Below are 20451 nucleotides of genomic sequence, written 5' to 3' on the forward strand. Positions count from 1 at the left end.
ATCCAATGTCTTCCATAACCTGCATCACCTAAGCTTAGGCATTGCCTTTCTTGAAGCCAACAATATTTTTTGAAGCCCTTAAAATGCTGACATACACGTTAGTTTGTATTAGTGTCTCTGTTGTCAGCCCATGGAAGAGGCTATCCAAGACCAAGCACGTCTGTCATTATTCCACAGCTCCAAGATGACAAGTGTCTCATTACAAAAATTACCACATAAACTTGCGTAAAATTGATTATTGCAGACCATGCCATTTTATATACCGAAACAGAGTGAGATATCAACCCAAACTGCCACTTTTGAAACACTATCTTTACACTCACATCCCTTTTATGGGATAGGATTGCCACCCAAACCACCAAGTCCCAGATACATCGGTATTAACCCGTCTATATTATGTACACATGTAAAACAGCCTGGAAAGTTTCATGATCATCATGTGTCGTTGGATGCCAGCAAGCCTGCTGAAATTGAACAACGATAAGCCAGTGTTCATCATATGAGGATACATCTTCCCAAAGGTCCACAGATATCAGTGGAAGTTGGTGAAGCTTTTGTAAAACTAAATCCACATATCACACCCGTATAACAGAGTTTTCATGGGCTGGCAGTTAAAGCAACGAATAAAGTTCAGGCAGCTAAACATGTCATTGTTCCTAGGCCCCATTCATGATCCTACAGTATCGTGCAACTCTACTTTCAATTCCCAAACCCAGTCGTAACCAACGCTCTGTGGATAAAATATATACACTAAACGCCAAAAGAAACGTTACCCTCCTTCCTTAATGATGGACGTCCACTTCTTGGTCTGTCTACGGTGACCCCAGTCTGTCTGAAGCCCTGAATAAATCTTATAACCGTGATACGGTGGCATCCGAGGGCGTTGGCAACAGCATTGTATGTCGGCACCATCCCAATGGCTATTTTCTCTCTTCAGCTGTTAATCGTGGCATATTTCTCGTACTTGTGTATCATATCATGTGTTCTAGGTTCTCCTCATACCCTATGGAATCATTCTAATTGTGAAATGGATGCAAATATTGCTTGAATATTGCTGCGTTTTGGCGATTGGTATTGCTATGTGTAAACAGAAAATGGAAAATAATGTTACTTTGCATACAAAAATGTTAACAACGATAATTTTAGATGTTCCTAAACATTTTTTCACAATATCAAAGACACGTTTTACCTGTTTTCACTAATGCAAATCAGCAGAAAATGTTTTAAAAGACTGAAATCATAGGAATGATTATATTACAATTTTACACACTTTACAGCAGTTTTTTCTTCTATTAATAGTTAAAAAATGGTGACTTTAAATGGTTTATCTTTTTGCCCAAAGGAGAATCTTATTTCAAACTTTCTTTTGGACATCTAAACCACTGTTATTGGTTTATTTCGGCATGGACGAAAATAGGATAATTTAACTCTTCTGAAAAATATGCATTTCACCTAAATATGAATGCATTTGAGATCGTTATTTCGTGATTTACATAAAACTGTGTTGTTAAGCATTCTTGAAAACTAATACCTTCTAACATATCTTTGATTGTTTTTAAGTAATGTACCAGGTACCCAAACAAGATTGGCTGAAAAATCTTTAGCAGTCGCTTTTTCCACACTGTGGAACTCACTACTTCTCTCTATCCGATCTTAAGACCTCTCAGATCTTCCACTAACCCTGGCAGTTTCCCTTCTTCTCTGAAGACTTTCCTAATCAAAGAAGCTAATCTGCAATGTACTCCCCACACACTTTGCCCATAAGTACATTTCACAACTCAAGACAACAAAGCCCATTCACAGTTATTCCTCCAAACCAAATGAAATCTTATTCCAGGCCCATAAGATTCCTTTTAAAACTTCTTGGGGCCTTTTCAAAACATCCATTGGTATCTCCATCACTAACTATGTCAACGTATTTTGCCAAAGACATTAACAACCCCCACAAAACATGAAATACATGACATAAATGCACTACAACATAAGCCTCCAAACATCTTTCTTTGAGCAACTAATTGACAAGTAGTTTACAAATGTATTGCCGGGTATAAAACGACAGACATGACAAATATGTGGCTATATAACAATTTGCATTGTGTCATGTTCTGTTTACCTATGTTTTGCGACATGCTTATGATGTCAAACACCAATTACTCCAACTCAGACCAGGTATTTTATGATTGATTCGTGATTGCTTATTTCCCTTTTCCCCACTCTCCTTTGATCCCATAAGAAACAAACCATTATCTTTCGCAAATCCTTTCTGAAAAAAGTAAAGATTTGTACCTTCTACAAACTGATTCTTGTTTTACTATACACACGCCCTATTCATAAATGTTATAACCAAGTTAAGTAGCTATGTTTCTATCAACTTCCCTTTTTCTTCTACTAGCAAACGTAACTCTACAACATTGTTTCTGTGCCAGTACAGGTCGATCTTCCCTGCCTGTCTCTACTGTCGGTGTCCTCAGCTCCCCTTGATATTGCAGTTGACAAACTGAATTATCCTGTATTATTTGGCACCTGTTCCAGAACACTTAACACGGCTGCAGCCTGCTCTCGGTCTTTGACTGCTCAGATCTGCTACAATTGCAGATGGCGCCAGTTTCCCAGAAAGACATCAACATTCCAGATTTTCATATATACTCCCAGAAAGTCTCACACGAATTGTTGAGCGTGCATAATCCAGCATGAAAATCTCCTACATGGTTTTTTTCATAGAAGCTTGGGTATTGTAACATCATTCAGAGTAAATTAATTCACATATAATATTGGCACACACTGTTACAACTCCTTCTTCTACTACTACTACTACTACTGCTGCTGCTGCTGCTGCTGCCGCTGCTGTTAGTACTGCTACAATCACTTGCGTATTTGAATTAAACAGTTTAACATGTATATGTGTTTCACGAAACTGCATTCTTCATTCCTGAAAGGATGCAAACACTGAGATGCTACTGACACATTCTGAAACAACAAAATGGGAAAACATGAATACACATTTTCTGTGAATGTCACATGTGTGTAGGTGATGGAAGCTCTGCTCACCTATGTTTTGTGTGTAGGTGATGGAAGCTCTGCTCACCTATGTTTTGTGTGTAGGTGATAGAAGCTCTGCTCACCTGTTTTGTGTGTAGGTGATGGAAGCTCTGCTCACCTATGTTTTGTGTGTAGGTGATGGAAGCTCTGCTCACCTATGTTTTGTGTGTAGGTGATGGAAGCTCTGCTCACCTATGTTTTGTGTGTAGGTGATGGAAGCTCTGCTCACCTATGTTTTGTGTGTTTTGTGGTGATGGAAGCTCTGCTCACCTATGTTTTGTATGTAGGTGATGGAAGCTCTGCTCACCTATGTTTTGTGTGTAGGTGATGGAAGCTCTGCTCACCTATGTTTTGTGTGTAGGTGATGGAAGCTCTGCTCACCTATGTTTTGTGTGTAGGTGATGGAAGCTCTGCTCACCTATGTTTTGTCTGTAGTTGATGGAAGCTCTGCTCACCTATGTTTTGTGTATAGGTGATGGAACCTCTGCTCACCTATGTTTTGTGTGTAGGTGATGGAAGCTCTGCTCACCTATGTTTTGTGTGTAGGTGATGGAAGCTCTGCTCACCTATGTTTTGTATATAGGTGATGGAACCTCTGCTCACCTATGTTTTGTGTATAGGTGATGGAACCTCTGCTCACCTATGTTTTGTGTGTAGGTGATGGAAGCTCTGCTCACCTATGTTTTGTGTATAGGTGATGGAAGCTCTGCTCACCTGTGTTTTGTGTGTAGGAGATGGAACCTTCCGCTCTCCTATGTTACGTGTATAGGTGATGGAAGCTCTGTTCACCTATGTTTTGTGTATAGGTGGTAGAACCTCTGCTCACCTGTGTTTTGTGTATAGGTGATGGAACCTCTGCTCACCGTGTTTTGTGTATAGGTGATGGAGGCTCTGCTCACCTGTGTTTTGTGTATAGGTGATGGAACCTCCGCTCTCCTGTGTTTTTTCCTCGATCCGAATCTAAAGCTCACCTGTGTTTTGTGTATAGGCAATTGAACCTCTGCTCACATATGCTTTGTGTATAGGCGATTGAAACACTGCTCACCTATGTTTTGTGTGTAGGTGGTAGAACCTCTGCTCACCTATGTTTTGTGTATAGGTGATGGAACCTCTGCTCACCGTGTTTTGTGTATAGGTGATGGAACCTGTTCTCACCTATGTTTTGTGTGTAGGTGATGGAAGCTCTGCTCACCGGTGTTTTGTGTGTAGGAGATGGAACCTTCCGCTCTCCTATGTTACGTGTATAGGTGATGGAACCTCTGCTCACCTATGTTTTGTGTATAGGTGGTAGAACCTCTGCTCACCTGTGTTTTGTGTATAGGTGATGGAACCTCTGCTCACCGTGTTTTGTGTGTAGGTGATGGAAGCTCTGCTCACCTGTGTTTTGTGTGTAGGAGATGGAACCTTCCGCTCTCCTATGTTACGTGTATAGGTGATGGAACCTCTGCTCACCTATGTTTTGTGTATAGGTGGTAGAACCTCTGCTAACCTGTGTTTTGTGTATAGGTGATGGAACCTCTGCTCACCGTGTTTTGTGTATAGGTGATGGAACCTCTGCTCACCTGTGCTTTGTGTATAGGTGATGGAACCTCCGCTTTCCTGTGTTTTTTCCTCGATCCGAATCTAAAGCTCACCTGTGTTTTGTTGGTGTGTCGGTGATTGAAGATTCGCTCAGCTTGTTAATGTATGCATTGGCCGATATTGATCATTCTGTTTTTATTTATTTCCGTGTTCCTTGTTATGTGATACCTCATTTTACGTATCTTGGCTGACATGGTCTAACAGAGAGAATGGGCCGAAACATCTGGCCACGGTCTCGCCACCACCAATGATTACATCGAAGATCAGGCCTACCAAAGAAAACTTTGCCACTGTGCAGAAAAACGCAGAAAAGCCCACATTAATCGTGGAAATAGCAACATAAACATAATACCTCGCTACTGAAACAGTAAAAACGGCAACTTAAAATCGCTAAAACTGCATAAAAAAAACAAAGCTTAAGAGCCTGCAACTTCGATTTTGCGCATGCGCACATGGAAGAGGAAGTCTTGACCGCATGTTGACATTTTCCAGCTTTTCTGTTGTATAATTTGGCATGTATCTTCATGATACTTGTGTGTACACTTGTTTAGTTTACTTTCCATTCTTATGAAATGATTGACAGCAGTTATTTCGACATATTTGATACTTTTTCAACGCGAGGCGATTCACGATTACTCGGAAATTGGAAAGCGCGGATCGTAATGCGCATGAGCAGCAGAGGTCAAAGTTCGCTGATATAAAAATGTTGCAGTTTCATAGTTTTTCGTTGCCGTTTTTACTGTTTCAGTAGCGATCCGCGATGTATTATGTTTATGTTGCTATTTCCACGATTAATGTGGGCTTTTCTGCGTTTTTCTGCGCAGTGGCAAAGTTTTCTCGGGTAGGCCTGGAAGATGAAGAATCACCGTCGACGTCCTGAATGTGTGTACTCGACAGAGGAGGTTTTCACTTGATTACCAGCAGTTGTACCCTTTTGACTCTTTCAACCTGCACCAATGAACCGTAAACTGCCGTTTGAAAGTTCATCTCGGAGTTTTATCTTCCGACTGACCTTATATGCTAGCCTAGGGCAAACGCGGGGTTTCATGGACATATAAAAGGAACATTTCAACATCATCATACAATGCCCCTTTATCGATCAATATATTTTACTCTGCACAAGGGGGGAGTACGATATAACTAAAATCAAAGTATAATAGGAGCAATGTATGCATCACGTACATATTGCAATTCCCTGAAAATCTATAATCTAGTCAAAGAATGAGCTATCTGTGTAATGGACTGTGACAGACAGGAGCGACCTATACAGCGGAAGAGCTAATTAAAGCCATGACTATTAAATTGCTGGATTTTCACTGATATGAGTATATACGGCGTTGATCCCGAGCGTGGATACATTTGATGAAATATAGTGAACGTTGTGAATGTAGGACAGTCCTCAGTGCGGCGTGTGGATAGAGTATTTAGAACACGTTGCCCTGTTGGCGGTGAAGCGACGTGCGGTCGGGTTAGGCAGCTGTGCCCTGGTCTTTGCGTGACTGAGGTGGACGCTAGGGAGAGGAATCTGACAACGATCAATGAGGAGGAGTATTGTCAATGCTACAAACCCATCAGTTTCCTCCCGAGGATTGGTACGGCCCCATGACGTCAGAAGGAGGGCAAAGCTAGAACAAGCGGCATTTAAATCAGTAGTATGTGTGTAGATATACCGCTGCGCGGTTGGTCGTGGCGAGCGGTTCCTGCGCGCTAGAGTAGCAGACGATCCTGTGAGTCGACGCCAGCATTCTGTGGCAGCAGACTGGCAGTCTGTATCTATCACCTACTGAAGCTATCAACACCAGATAACACGAGTACTTCAGCCATAGGTAAGTTCTACCACGTAACTGTATCACGGTTAACAGTTTCCTAAATATCAGGACAGCTGTGGCGTGTAGCAGCGGTCAGTCTAAGTGATTCGGGTCAGTGTGTCTTCTCAGCTGTCCAGGACAGCGGTCAATTTACTTGAGGCTTCCAACTGTGCGGATGGCAGTAAAGACGGACTAGATTCTCTCACGCACTGGAAGTCGTGACGGACGAGTACTGGTGGTTAATTTGGCTGTATTATGACAGCGTTTGTAGGAAGTCCTGTTACTGGAGAATTGCTGGAGGCCTGTAGGGAAACAGCTGATCTAATCAGGCTGCGCCGCGTACTGCAGTGTCAGGTAGGCGATTCCATAAACCTTCACTACTCACTCACATTTGTTCACTTCCGTGAACAGAGAGCCTTAGTTCGGCCCCGCATTCCTTGCGCTGTGGCCAGTTTGATTGTAGGGGTGGTTAATCATTTCTAAAGATGTTTGTCCTTCAAAACTATACGGAGAGTTGGTAAATGGCACTGATTATCAACCAAGAGAAGTTTTGAACAACTTAACATGCATGTCAATTTTCAGAGTAGGTATTTTGTCAGCATACACTGTACTCGTTTGTCATACGGACCCCGAAGTAAATATATCCAAGAAAGCCCACGCAAGTCTAGAAAATGTGGCAAGTCTAGATTTCCACAGCTTCAGGAAAATGAAGAATGTCTCAGGGCTCCTTTTCATTATATTTTGTTTTGTTAACTATGAACTTTTTGTCTGTAAAATATGTTCGTTTCAAATACTAGTTGTTAGTCTAACACTGTACAAACGCAAGAGATTTTCACCACGCTCAGAGAGATTCGATCCTCGCTCATTCTCACCACGACAGCCACTGAGGCCAGCAAGAGAGTGATATGTATTTTTATTTAACGTTGTTTTAAGCAGTTCCTTCGACTCTTCCTTAAACATTAGCATTACTTTTCATGTATGAAGCTATTACATGAAATGTGTTTATCAATTCATCAAAAATACAGGTCTAGTATAGTTACACATACACTCTATGTGATTTATTCCGATAATCGAACAATCGCCAGAATATATTATTTGGGTTAAACATTTCAGTGAAAATCGAAGGAAAGACGTTGATCTTGTAGAAACAAAGATTTCCAGAAATTTGCATCTTCTATTGTTTCCCACTGATGAAGGTCTTGCTGGATGTTACCAGCACGTGTGTGTCTAGGGGCAGTGTATTCTGATCATCCGATGTACAATTTGTGCGGAACAACGTGAACCACTTATCTCGAGCAACAAAGAAAATACTGATGTTATCCCTGTTTCTGGAAGATGCTACTGAGCTGATCTCACTAATATGTACTCTGCATCACGTCACTTCAGATGGACATACGTACTCTGCATCACGTCACTTCAGATGGACATACGTACTCTGCATCACGTCACTTCAGATGGACATACCAGTATGTACTCTGCATCATCTCACTTCAGCTGGACATGTGCCAGTATGTACTCTGCATCACGACACTTCAGCTGGGCATACTAGTATGTACTCTGCATCACGTCACTTCAGATGGACATGCCAGTATGTACTCTGCATCACGTCACTTCAGATGGACATACCAGTATGTACTCTGCATCACGTCATTTCAGATGGACATACCAGTATGTACTCTGCATCACGTCACTTCAGCTGGACATACGTACTCTGCATCACGTCACTTGAGATGGACATACCAGTATGTACTCTGCATCACCTCACTTCAGCTGGACATGTGCCAGTATGTACTCTGCATCACGTCACTTCAGATGGACATACCAGTATGTACTCTGCATCACGTCACTTCAGATGGACATGTGCAGTATGTACTCTGCATTATGTCACTTCAGATGGACATGCCAGTATGTACTCTGCATCACCTCACTTCAGATGGACATGTGCAGTATGTACTCTGCATCACGTCACTTGAGATGGACATACCAGTATGTACTCTGCATCACGTCACTTCAGATGGACATGCCAGTATATACTCTGCATCACCTCACTTCAGATGGACATACCAGTATGTACTCTGCATCACGCCACTTCAGATGGACATACCAGTATGTACTCTGCATCACGCCACTTCAGATGGACATAACAGTATGTACTCTGCATCACGTCACTTCAGATGGGCATGTGCAGTATGTAGTCAGCATCACCTCACTTCAGATGGACATGTCCAGTATGTAGTCAGCATCACCTCACTTCAGATGGACATGTGCAGTATGTACTCTGCATCACCTCACTTCAGATGGACATGTGCAGTATGTACTCTGCATTACGTCACTGTAACTGGACATGCCAGTATGTGCTCTGCATCACCTCACTTCAGATGGACATACCAGTATGTACTCTGCATCACGTCACTTCAGATGGACATGCCAGTATATACTCTGCATCACCTCACTTCAGATGGACATACCAGTATGTACTCTGCATCACGTCACTTCAGATGGACATGCCAGTATATACTCTGCATCACCCCACTTCAGATGGATATAACAGTATGTACTCTGCATCACGTCACTTCAGATGGGCATGTGCAGTATGTACTCTGCATCACGTCACTTCAGATGGATATACCGGTATGTACTCTGCATCACGTCACTTCAGATGGACATACCAGTATGTACTCTGCATCACGTCACTTCAGATGGACATACCAGTATGTACTCTGCATCACGTCACTTCAGATGGACATGTGCAGTATGTACTCTGCATCACGTCACTTCAGATGGACATACCAGTATGTACTCTGCATCAGGTCACTTCAGATGGACATGCCAGTATGTACTCTGCATCATGTCACTTCAGATGGACATACCAGTATGTACTCTGCATTACCTCACTTCAAATGGACATGTGCAGTATGTAGTCAGCATCACCTCACTTCAGATGGACATGTGCAGTATGTACTCTGCATCACGTCACTTCAGATGGACATGCCAGTATGTACTCTGCATCACGTCACTTCAGATGGACATACCAGTATGTACTCTGCATCACGTCACTTCAGATGGACATGCCAGTATGTACTCTGCATCACGTCACTTCAGATGGACATGTGCAGTATGTACTCTGCATTACGTCACTGTAACTGGACATGCCAATATATACTCTGCATCACCTCACTTCAGATGGACATACCAGTATGTACTCTGCATCACGTCACTTCAGATGGACATGCCAGTATATACTCTGCATCACCTCACTTCAGATGGACATACCAGTATGTACTCTGCATCACGTCACTTCAGATGGACATACCAGTATGTACTCTGCATCACCCCACTTCAGATGGATATAACAGTATGTACTCTGCATCACGTCACTTCAGATGGGCATGTGCAGTATGTACTCTGCATTATGTCACTTCAGATGGACATACCAGTATGTACTCTGCATCACCTCACTTCAGATGGGCATGTGCAGTATGTACTCTGCATCACGTCACTTCAGATGGATATACCGATATGTACTCTGCATCACGTCACTTCAGATGGACATACCAGTATGTACTCTGCATCACGTCACTTCAGATGGACATACCAGTATGTACTCTGCATCACGTCACTTCAGATGGGCATGTGCAGTATGTACTCTGCATCACGTCACTTCAGATGGATATACCGATATGTACTCTGCATCACGTCACTTCAGATGGACATGCCAGTATGTACTCTGCATCACGTCACTTCAGATGGACATACCAATATGTACTCTGCATCACGTCACTTCAGATGGACATACCAGTATGTAGTCAGCATCACTTCACTTCAGATGGACATGTGCAGTATGTAGTCTGCATCACATCACTCCAGATGGATATACTAGTATGTGCTCTGCATCATGTCACTTCAGCTGGACATGCCAGTATGTACTCTGCATCACGTCACTTCAGATTGACATGTGCAGTATGTACTCTGCATCACGTCACTTCAGATTGACATGTGCAGTATGTACTCTGCATTTCGTCACTGTAACTGGACATGCCAGTATATACTCTGCATCACCTCACTTCAGATGGACATACCAGTATGTACTCTGCATCACGTCACTTCAGATGGACATGCCAGTATATACTCTGCATCACCTCACTTCAGATGGACATGCCAGTATGTACTCTGCATCACGTCACTTCAGATGGACATACCAGTATGTACTCTGCATCACGTCATTTCAGATGGACATACCAGTATGTACTCTGCATCACGTCACTTCAGCTGGACATACGTACTCTGCATCACGTCACTTAAGATGGACATACCAGTATGTACTCTGCATCACGTCACTTCAGATGGACATGCCAGTATGTACTCTGCATTATGTCACTTCAGATGCACATGCCAGTATGTACTCTGCATCACGTCACTTCAGATGGACATGCAGTATGTACTCTGCATCACGTCATTTCAGATGGACATACCAGTATGTACTCTGCATCACGTCACTTCAGATGGACATACCAGTATGTACTCTGCATCACGTCACTTCAGATGGACATGCCAGTATGTACTCTGCATCACGTCACTTCAGATGGACATACCAGTATGTACTCTGCATCACGTCACTTCAGATGGACATACCAGTATATACTCTGCATCACCCCACTTCAGATGGACATAACAGTATGTACTCTGCATCACGTCACTTCAGATGGACATGTGCAGTATGTAGTCAGCATCACCTCACTTCAGATGGACATGCCAGTATGTAGTCTGCATCACCTCACTTCAGATGGACATGTGCAGTATGTACTCTGCATCACCTCACTTCAAATGGACATGTGCAGTATGTTCAGATCTGCATTACGTCACTCTAACCTGGACAGATGGTATGTACTCTGCATCACCCTCACTTCAGATGGACATACCAGTATGTACTCTGCATCACGTCACTTCAGATGGACATGCCAGTATATACTCTGCATCACCTCACTTCAGATGGACATACCAGTATGTACTCTGCATCACGTCACTTCAGATGGACATGCCAGTATATACTCTGCATCACCCCACTTCAGATGGACATACCAGTATGTACTCTGCATCACGTCACTTCAGATGGGCATGTGCAGTATGTACTCTGCATTATGTCACTTCAGATGGACATACCAGTATGTACTCTGCATCACGTCACTTCAGATGGGCATGTGCAGTATGTACTCTGCATCACGTCACTTCAGATGGATATACCGATATGTACTCTGCATCACGTCACTTCAGATGGACATACCAGTATGTACTCTGCATCACGTCACTTCAGATGGACATACCAGTATGTACTCTGCATCACGTCACTTCAGATGGACATGTGCAGTATGTACTCTGCATCACCTCACTTCAGATGGACATACCAGTATGTACTCTGCATCACGTCACTTCAGATGGACATACCAGTATGTACTCTGCATCACGTCACTTCAGATGGACATGTGCAGTATGTACTCTGCATCACCTCACTTCAGATGGACATGTGCAGTATGTACTCTGCATTACGTCACTGTAACTGGACATGCCAGTATATACTCTGCATCACCTCACTTCAGATGGACATACCAGTATGTACTCTGCATCACGTCACTTCAGATGGACATGCCAGTATATACTCTGCATCACCTCACTTCAGATGGACATACTAGTATGTACTCTACATCACGTCACTTCAGATGGACATACCAGTATGTACTCTGCATCACGTCACTTCAGATGGACATACCAGTATGTACTCTGCATCACGTCACTTCAGATGGACATACCAGTATGTACTCTGCATCACGTCACTTCAGATGGACATACCAGTATGTAGTAAGCATCACTTCACTTCAGATGGACATGCCAGTATGTACTCTGCATCACGTCACTTCAGATGGACATACCAGTATGTACTCTGCATCACGTCACTTCAGATGGACATACCAGTATGTACTCTGCATCACGTCACTTCAGATGGACATGTGCAGTATGTACTCTGCATCACCTCACTTCAGATGGACATGTGGAGTATGTACTCTGCATTACGTCACTGTAGATGGACATGCCAGTATGTACTCTGCATCACGTCACTTCAGATGGACATACCAGTATGTACTCTGCATCACGTCACTTCAGATGGACATACCAGTATGTACTCTGCATCACGTCACTTCAGATGGACATGTGCAGTATGTACTCTGCATCGTCATCACCAGTATCACTTCACGTCAGTTCAGATGGACATGTGCAGTATGTACTCTGTATCACGTCACTTCAGATGGACATACCAGTACCTACTCTGCATCACGTCACTTCAGATGGACATACCAGTATGTACTCTGCATCACCTCACTTCAGCTGGACATGTGCAGTATGTACTCTGCATTACGTCACTGTACCTGGACATGCCAATATATACTCTGCATTACCTCACTTCAGATGGACATACCAGTATGTACTCTGCATCACGTCACTTGAGATGGACATGCCAGTATATACTCTGCGTCACCTCACTTCAGATGGACATGTGCAGTATGTACTCTGCATCACGTCACTTCAAATGGACATGCAGTATGTACTCAGCATCACCTCACTTCAGATGGACATGTGCAGTATGTACTCAGCATCACCTCACTTCAGATGGACATGTGCAGTATGTAGTCAGCATCACCTCACTTCAGATGGACATACCAGTATGTACTCTGGATCACCTAACTTCAGATGGACATGTGCAGTATGTACTCTGCATCACGTCACTTCAGATGGACATGCCAGTATATACTCTGCATTACCTCACTTCAGATGGACATGTGCAGTATGTACTCTGCATCACGTCACTTCAGATGGACATGCCAGTATGTACTCTGCATCACCTCACTTCAGATGGACATGTGCAGTATGTACTCTGCATTACGTCACTGTACCTGGACATGCCAATATATACTCTGCATTACCTCACTTCAGATGGACATACCAGTATGTACTCTGCATCACGTCACTTGAGATGGACATGCCAGTATATACTCTGCATCACCTCACTTCAGATGGACATGTGCAGTATGTACTCTGCATCGCGTCACTTCAGATGGACATACCAGTATGTACTCTGCATCACGTCACTTCAGATGGACATGTGCAGTATGTACTCTGTATCACGTCACTTCAGATGGACATACCAGTACCTACTCTGCATCACGTCACTTCAGATGGACATACCAGTATGTACTCTGCATCACCTCACTTCAGCTGGACATGTGCAGTATGTACTCTGCATTACGTCACTGTACCTGGACATGCCAATATATACTCTGCATTACCTCACTTCAGATGGACATACCAGTATGTACTCTGCATCACGTCACTTGAGATGGACATGCCAGTATATACTCTGCGTCACCTCACTTCAGATGGACATGTGCAGTATGTACTCTGCATCGCGTCACTTCAGATGGACATAGCAGTATGTACTCTGCATCACCTCACTTCAGATGGACATGTGCAGTATGTACTCAGCATCACCTCACTTCAGATGGACATGTGCAGTATGTACTCTGCATCACGTCACTTCAGATGGACATACCAGTATGTACTCTGCATCACCTCACTTCAGATGGACATGTGCAGTATGTACTCTGCATCACGTCACTTCAGATGGACATGCCAGTATATACTCTGCATTACCTCACTTCAGATGGACATGTGCAGTATGTACTCTGCATCACGTCATTTTAGATGGACATGCCAGTATGTATTCTGCATCACGTCACTTCAGATGGACATGTGCAGTATATACTCTTCATCACGTCACTTCAGATGGACATACCAGTATGTACTCTGCATCACGTCACTTCAGATGGACATGCCAGTATGTACTCTGCATCATGTCACTTCAGATTGACATGCCAGTATGTACTCTGCATCACGTCACTTCAGATTGACATGCCAGTATGTACTCTGCATCACGTCACTTCAGATTGACATGCCAGTATGTACTCTGCATCACGTCACTTCAGATGGACATACCAGTATGTACTCTGCATCACGTCACTTCAGATGGACATACCAGTATGTACTCAGCATCACTTCACTTCAGATGGACATGTGCAGTATGTACTCTGCATCACGTCACTTCAGATGGACATGCCAGTATGTACTCTGCATCACTTCACTTCAGATGGACATACCAGTATGTACTCTGCATCACGTCACTTCAGATGGACATACCAGTATGTACTCTGCATCACGTCACTTGAGATGGACATGCCAGTATACACTCTGCATCACCTCACTTCAGATGGACATGTGCAGTATGTACTCTGCATCGCGTCACTTCAGATGGACATACCAGTATGTACTCTGCATCACGTCACTTCAGATGGACATGTGCAGTATGTACTCTGTATCACGTCACTTCAGATGGACATACCAGTACCTACTCTGCATCACGTCACTTCAGATGGACATACCAGTATGTACTCTGCATCACCTCACTTCAGCTGGACATGTGCAGTATGTACTCTGCATTACGTCACTGTACCTGGACATGCCAATATATACTCTGCATTACCTCACTTCAGATGGACATACCAGTATGTACTCTGCATCACGTCACTTGAGATGGACATGCCAGTATATACTCTGCGTCACCTCACTTCAGATGGACATGTGCAGTATGTACTCTGCATCACGTCACTTCAAATGGACATGTGCAGTATGTAGTCAGCATCACGTCACTTCAGATGGACATGTGCAGTATGTAGTCAGCATCACCTCACTTCAGATGGACATGTGCAGTATGTAGTCTGCATCACCTCACTTCAGATGGACATACCAGTATGTACTCTGCATCACCTCACTTCAGATGGACATGCCAGTATATACTCTGCATCACCTCACTTCAGATGGACATGTGCAGTATGTACTCTGCATCACGTCATTTTCAGATGGACATGCCAGTATGTATTCTGCATCACGTCACTTCAGATGGACATGTGCGGTATATACTCTTCATCATCACACTTCAGATGGACATGCCAGTATGTACTCTGCATCACGTCACTTCAGATGGACATGCCAGTATGTACTCTGCATCACGTCACTTCAGATTGACATGCCAGTATGTACTCTGCATCACGTCACTTCAGATGGACATGCCAGTATGTACTCTGCATCACGTCACTTCAGATTGACATGCCAGTATGTACTCTGCATCACGTCACTTCAGATGGACATGTGCAGTATGTACTCTGCATCACGTCACTTCAGATGGACATACCAGTATGTACTCTGCATCACCTCACTTCAGATGGACATGTGCAGTATGTACTCTGCATCACGTCATTTTAGATGGACATGCCAGTATGTATTCTGCATCACGTCACTTCAGATGGACATGTGCAGTATATACTCTTCATCACGTCACTTCAGATGGACATACCAGTATGTACTCTGCATCACGTCACTTCAGATGGACATGCCAGTATGTACTCTGCATCATGTCACTTCAGATTGACATGCCAGTATGTACTCTGCATCACGTCACTTCAGATGGACATGCCAGTATGTACTCTGCATCACGTCACTTCAGATGGACATGCCAGTATGTACTCTGCATCACGTCACTTCAGATGGACATACCAGTATGTACTCTGCATCACGTCACTTCAGATGGACATGCCAGTATGTACTCTGCATCACGTCACTTCAGATGGACATGCCAGTATGTACTCTGCATCACGTCACTTCAGATGGACATACCAGTATGTACTCTGCATCACGTCACTTCAGATGGACATGTGCAGTATGTAGTCAGCATCACCTCACTTCAGATGGACATACCAGTATGTACTCTGCATCACGTCACTTCAGATGGACATGCCAGTATGTACTCTGCATCACCTCACTTCAGATGGACATACCAGTATGTACTCTGCATCACGTCACTTCAGATGGACATGCCAGTATGTACTCTGCATCACCTCACTTCAGATGGACATGCCAGTATGTACTCTGCATCACGTCACTTCAGATGGACATACCAGTATGTACTCTGCATCACGTCACTTCAGATGGACATACCAGTATGTACTCTGCATCACGTCACTTCAGATGGACATGCCAGTATGTACTCTGCATCACGTCACTTCAAATTGATATACCAGTATGTACTCTGCATTACGTCACTTCAGATGGACATACCAGTATGTACTCTGCATCACGTCACTTGAGATGGACATACCAGTATGTACTCTGCATTACGTCACTTCAGATGGACATACCAGTATGTACTCTGCATCACCTCACTTCAAATGGACATGTACAGTATGTAGTCAGCATCACCTCACTTCAGATGGACATGCCAGTATGTACTCTGCATTACGTCACTTCAGATGGACATACCAGTATGTACTCTGCATCACCTAACTTCAAATGGACATGTGCTGTATGTGCTCTGCATCACGTCACTTCAGATGGACATGTGCCGTATGTACTCTGCATCACCTCACTTCAGATGGAAATGTGCAGTATGTACTCTGCATTACGTCACTGTAACTGGACATGCCAGTATATACTCTGCATCACGTCACTTCAGATGGACATACCAGTATGTACTCTGCATCACGTCACTTCAGATGGACATACCAGTATGTACTCTGCATCACCTCACTTCAAATGGACATGTGCAGTATGTAGTCAGCATCACCTCACTTCAGATGGACATGTGCAGTATGTAGTCAGCATCACCTCACTTCAGATGGACATGTGCAGTATGTACTCTGCATTAGGTCACTTCAGATGGACATACCAGTATGTACTCTGCATCACCTCACTTCAAATGGACATGTGCAGTATGTAGTCAGCATCACCTCACTTCAAATGGACATGTGCAGTATGTAGTCAGCATCACCTCACTTCAGATGGACATGTGCAGTATGTACTCTGCATTACCTCACTTCAGATGGACATGTGCAGTATGTACTCTGCATCACGTCATTTTAGATGGACATGCCAGTATGTATTCTGCATCACGTCACTTCAGATGGACATACCAGTATGTACTCTGCATCACGTCACTTCAGATGGACATACCAGTATGTACTCTGCATCACGTCACTTCAGATGGACATGCCAGTATGTACTCTGCATCACGTCACTTCAAATTGATATACCAGTATGTACTCTGCATTACGTCACTTCAGATGGACATACCAGTATGTACTCTGCATCACGTCACTTGAGATGGACATACCAGTATGTACTCTGCATTACGTCACTTCAGATGGACATACCAGTATGTACTCTGCATCACCTCACTTCAAATGGACATGTACAGTATGTAGTCAGCATCACCTCACTTCAGATGGACATGCCAGTATGTACTCTGCATTACGTCACTTCAGATGGACATACCAGTATGTACTCTGCATCACCTAACTTCAAATGGACATGTGCTGTATGTGCTCTGCATCACGTCACTTCAGATGGACATGTGCCGTATGTACTCTGCATCACCTCACTTCAGATGGAAATGTGCAGTATGTACTCTGCATTACGTCACTGTAACTGGACATGCCAGTATATACTCTGCATCACGTCACTTCAGATGGACATACCAGTATGTACTCTGCATTACGTCACTTCAGATGGACATACCAGTATGTACTCTGCATCACCTCACTTCAAATGGACATGTGCAGTATGTAGTCAGCATCACCTCACTTCAGATGGACATGTGCAGTATGTAGTCAGCATCACCTCACTTCAGATGGACATGTGCAGTATGTACTCTGCATTAGGTCACTTCAGATGGACATACCAGTATGTACTCTGCATCACCTCACTTCAAATGGACATGTGCAGTATGTAGTCAGCATCACCTCACTTCAAATGGACATGTGCAGTATGTAGTCAGCATCACCTCACTTCAGATGGACATGTGCAGTATGTACTGCATGCATTACCTCACTTCAGATGGACATGTGCAGTATGTACTCTGCATCACGTCACTTCAGATGGACATGCCAGTATGTACTCTGCATCACGTCACTTCAGATGGACATACCAGTATGTACTCTGCATCACGTCACTTCAGATGGACATACCAGTATGTACTCTGCATCACGTCACTTCAGATGGACATGCCAGTATATACTCTGCATCACGTCACTTCAGATGGACATACCAGTATGTACTCTGCATTACGTCACTTCAGATGGACATACCAGTATGTACTCTGCATCACCTCACTTCAAATGGACATGTGCAGTATGTAGTCAGCATCACCTCACTTCAGATGGACATGTGCAGTATGTAGTCAGCATCACCTCACTTCAGATGGACATGTGCAGTATGTACTCTGCATTAGGTCACTTCAGATGGACATACCAGTATGTACTCTGCATCACCTCACTTCAAATGGACATGTGCAGTATGTAGTCAGCATCACCTCACTTCAAATGGACATGTGCAGTATGTAGTCAGCATCACCTCACTTCAGATGGACATGTGCAGTATGTACTCTGCATTACCTCACTTCAGATGGACATGTGCAGTATGTACTCTGCATCACGTCATTTTAGATGGACATGCTAGTATGTATTCTGCATCACGTCACTTCAGATGGACATGTGCAGTATGTAGTCAGCATCACCTCACTTCAGATGGACATATCAGTATGTACTCTGCATCACCTCACTTCAGATGGACATGTGCAGTATGTACTCTGCATCACGTCACTTCAGATGGACATGCCAGTATGTACTCTGCATTACCTCACTTCAGATGGACATGTGCAGTATGTACTCTGCATCACGTCATTTTAGATGGACATGCCAGTATGTATTCTGCATCACGTCACTTCAGATGGACATGTGCAGTATATACTCTTCATCACGTCACTTCAGATGGACATACCAGTATGTACTCTGCATCACGTCACTTCAGATGGACATACCAGTATGTACTCTGCATCACGTCACTTCAGATGGACATGCCAGTATGTACTCTGCATCACGTCACTTCAGATGGACATTCCAGTATGTACTCTGCATCACTTCACTTCAGATGGACATACCAGTATGTACTCTGCATCACGTCACTTCAGATGGACATACCAGTATGTACTCTGCATCACGTCACTTCAGATGGACATACCAGTATGTAGTCAGCATCACTTCACTTCAGATGGACATGTGCAGTATGTACTCTGCATCACGTCACTTCAGATGGACATGCCAGTATGTAGTCAGCATCACGTCACTTGAGATGGACATGCCAGTATGTACTCTGCATCACGTCACTTCAGATGGACATACCAGTATGTACTCTGCATCACGTCACTTCAGATGGACATACCAGTATGTACTCTGCATCACGTCACTTCAGATGGACATACCTGTATGTACTCTGCATCATGTCGCTTCAAATGCATTAAATTAATGTCATTGGTAATTGTAATTCAATTTTGGTTTCAGACCAGTAAGAGAAAGTAAAAGTTTGCTCCTTCTCTGGAATAGATCTATTCTTTAGTTAATATACAATTCTTTTGAGTACATTATTTCTTCTCTCCTTGAATCCAAGAATAATTGTGTCTGCGTTTAATTTCAAATGGGTGTCCAATTTTTTGATCAAATTTGCATTCATATAGTAGACGAATGATCGATTTTATTTCAACATCACAAAATGTACGAAGTAGTCATTCTATTGTTTTGTATTTGTATAAATCTTTATTTATTGTGAGGATTCTGCGGAGAATACGATATTGAAGCCAACTGTTCTTTGAACTTTAAGATGCTCGAAATGTTATACAATTATGTGTTTTCCATAGATTAAGTGTGATATCTATGTTCAATTCGTTTTCCCATTTTCTTTGATAAAGCAGTGTTTGGTTTATAACCTCCTTGTGAAGAAGTCGGTTGTAAAATGTGCTACATCCTTTCTTCGCTTTAAATAGTATTTCCAAGTTAGGAGGTATGAAAGGTAAATCTTTCTGAATATTAATTTT

General features: G+C 43.2%; 1 protein-coding gene across 2 annotated transcripts in view; it reads left to right on the plus strand.

Annotated features, from left to right (window-relative positions):
- Positions 1–6086: 6086 nt before the first annotated feature.
- LOC124256729 (soluble guanylate cyclase 88E-like) overlaps positions 6087–20451 on the plus strand; it is a 48648-nt gene continuing 34283 nt past the window's right edge. For both annotated transcript variants that reach the window (XM_046690692.1, XM_046690693.1), the window contains exon 1: positions 6087–6446. The gene's annotated coding sequence lies outside the window, so the exon portion shown is untranslated. The remainder of the gene's footprint in view (positions 6447–20451) is intronic.

This window comes from Haliotis rubra, unplaced genomic scaffold, assembly GCF_003918875.1.
Source record: "Haliotis rubra isolate DU_JTF1 unplaced genomic scaffold, ASM391887v1 Scf637, whole genome shotgun sequence".
NCBI lineage: Eukaryota > Metazoa > Mollusca > Gastropoda > Lepetellida > Haliotidae > Haliotis > Haliotis rubra.